A 3,170-nucleotide genomic window follows, 5' to 3' on the forward strand; every position below is an offset into this window, starting at 1 on the left:
GATGCCAGAACTCGAACCACCATCCTTCTGCATGCAAGGCAAACACCCTATCTCCATGCTATCTCTTCAGCCCCAAATACCAGATTTTTTAATTTACCTATGGTAGAATAACAAGAATAGAGAATGGAAAGTATTAAATGATGCCAAACCCATGATCCTAGTTATGAAACTGAGAATGTCAAAGAAGGTGGTAGTGGTGTTGGAAAAGTGAGGAGGATGACTGGTGGTACTATAAGGATTTTGATCAAGGGTCTTAGACACTTTGGTGATGTAGACATGAAATAGCTGTACACATCCAAGCCATAGGAGACCATTTAATAATACAATTTTATGAAGGAGTTTGCTAAAGCAGTGGTGGGGAGGGTTGAGGGAATCATCCAGGGGCAATGTTGGAATGACACTTGAAACTGGTGGTAGTTTTGGAGTTGAAATAATGTTTTCCATAAAGGTTGTACTAGACGGCATTCCCACCAGCAGTGAAAAAGAGTTCCTTTCTCTCCACATCCCCACCAGCACAGCTTGTTTTCCTTTTTTGTGATGTGTGCCAATCTCAGTGGCATGAGGTGGTACCTCATAGTAGTTTTGATTTGCATCTCCCTGATGATTAGTGATGTTGAGCATCTTTACATGTACCTTTTGGCCATTTGCCTTTCTTCTTTTTCAAAGTGTCCATTTCTTCTCCCCATTTTTTGATGGGGTTATTGTTTTTTTCTTGTATAGTTCTGTCAGTACCTTGTAAATTTTGGATATTAGCCCTTTATCTGATGAGTATTGGGTGAATAATTTCTCCCACTCAGTGGGTGGCCTTTGTATTCTGGGCACTATTTCCTTTGAGATGCAGAAGCTTCTCAGCTTAATATAGGATATACCGAGGAACACAAAAATACAATACAAAAATTCCTTCCTTACTCCTATATTCATTGCAGTGCTATTTACAATAGCCAGACTCTGGAAACAACCAAGATGCCCTTCAACAGATGAGTGGCTAAAGAAACTGTGGTACATATACACAATGGAATACTATGCAGCCGTCAGGAGAGATGAAGTCATGAAATTTTCCTATACATGGATGTACATGAAATCTATTATGCTGAGTAAAGTAAGTCAGAGGGAGAGAGAAAGATGCAGAATGGTTTCACTCATCTATGGGCTTTAAGAAAAATGAAAGACATTTTTTAAAGTATCTCAGAGACGAGAGAGATGAGGGCTGGTAGGTGCAGCTCATGACATGAAGCTCATCACATAGAGTGATGAGTGCAGTTGGAGAGATGACTACACTGAAATCTATCATAACAATGTGAATGAATGAGGGAAATAGAAAGCCTGTCTCGAGTACAGGTGTGGAGGTGGGGTGGGGAGGAGGGAGATCTGAGAAATTGGTGGTGGGAATGTTGCACTGGTGAAGGGGGGTGTTCTTTACATGACTGTAATCATACAACTATAATCATGTTTGTAATCACGGTGTTTAAATAAAGATAATTATAAAAAATAAGAAAAAAGAAATAATGCATACCTGCAACTCCTATTTTAATAATTTCGGAGGGTGGGGTGGGAGTTGGGTAACTCCCAGTGATACTGGTATTACTCCTGGCTTCTTCTTAGGGGTTAATCCTAGGGGTTCTCAAGAGACCATGTAGTGCCAGGTATCAAACCCAGACTGGCAGTAGGCCAGGCAAGTGCCTTATAAACTGTACTATCTCTTCCACTTTGCCTCCTTACTTCTTGCTTTGGATGACCGTTTCTGCCTATGGCTGAAAGAGTAAAATGTATTCAGAATACTGAGGCACTAGTTCTTCCAAATTAGAAGGACTTTTTTTTTTCCATAAAAATGTAGTCACTAATGTTTCTGATTTAGCTAGGAAGACATCAGATTCTCAAAGTCCTGACTCCATTGTAGGACTCAGAGGAGCATCTTTTGTAGTTGAAAGGAAGCTTAGGTTTGTCAGCTTTAAAGAGAAAAGTTAAAACCATGGATTATGTAAATAGACAAAATAGGTTTAAATACCAATTCTGTCCCTTTCTAACCAGGAGTTTTGAAAAAGTCATTTAATCATTCTAAGGCCAAGTTTAATTTATCACCAAGAAGGTTAGGTTCTACTGCTGCTCAATCAACTGAGAGACAAGATAACTGGATGAAAAAGCTTTATTAACAACATTTCAGCAGATGGGAAGATGGTGGACTCATGTCTTAAAATTAATCATCTTGTCTACATAATCATAAAAGGGGTTCTTATAGGGAGACAGAAAGTATATTTTTGGGAAGGGTAAGTTAGAAGGTGATGGGTATTGAGGTGATCAAAACATTCACTTAAGGGCCTAAGCAATACAGCACAGCGGTAAGGCCTATACCTTGCATGTGGCCTACCTGGAACTGACCTGGGTTTGGTTCCTGGGATCCCATATAGTCCCCCGAGCCTACTAGGAGCAATTTCTGAGTGCAGAGCCAGAAGTAACCCCTGAGCGCTACTGGGTGTGGCCCCAAAACAAAATACAAAAAAACAAAACAAAAAAATTCACTTAGCGTTGAAATGCTGAGGTATACTGTTGATGGGACTACAAATAAATATTTCTGATTAAGGTTTTTTTCCTTGCCTTCTTTAAAGATAAAGATAAGGGAGATATTTTGAACTATCCCCAGTCATATAGGTATTCTGGTTTCTTTTTTCTTTATTCTGGTTTATAATATTGAATTTAACTCATAATTTCTGTAACCCAGTTTCTGACTGAGATGGAAGCAGGTCCTTCAAGGTGAAGAGGTGATGGAAGTCTACTTAGTTCCTGGGTACCCACCACAATCAAAAGAGCAGAAGTACAGAGGTAAGCTGCTTGCTTTGCACTCAATGTGTCTCAGTTTTATCCAGGCACTGGATATGGTCCCAAGCACCACAGGAATGAACCCTGAGCAAAGAACTAGAAGTAATTCCAGAGCAATTGCCCCAAACCAAACTAATAACCAAACTAAGAAGAAAAGAGAGATAGGTGGAGCCTGAGTCACCTATGATATATTTCCAGATTTGGTTAGTGAGAAATGGACCTGTTAATGAGATGAGGATCACTGGTAATCATTGGTAATGGTTATACTCTGAGGTTGTGGGTAGGGATTTAGAACTCAAATCAGGGCCACAGAAAATGCCCAATTTTACTGACCCAAGGAAAATGTTACTCTATCA

This window comes from Suncus etruscus, chromosome 8 (genome assembly GCF_024139225.1).
Source record: "Suncus etruscus isolate mSunEtr1 chromosome 8, mSunEtr1.pri.cur, whole genome shotgun sequence".
NCBI classification, from domain to species: Eukaryota; Metazoa; Chordata; class Mammalia; order Eulipotyphla; family Soricidae; genus Suncus; species Suncus etruscus.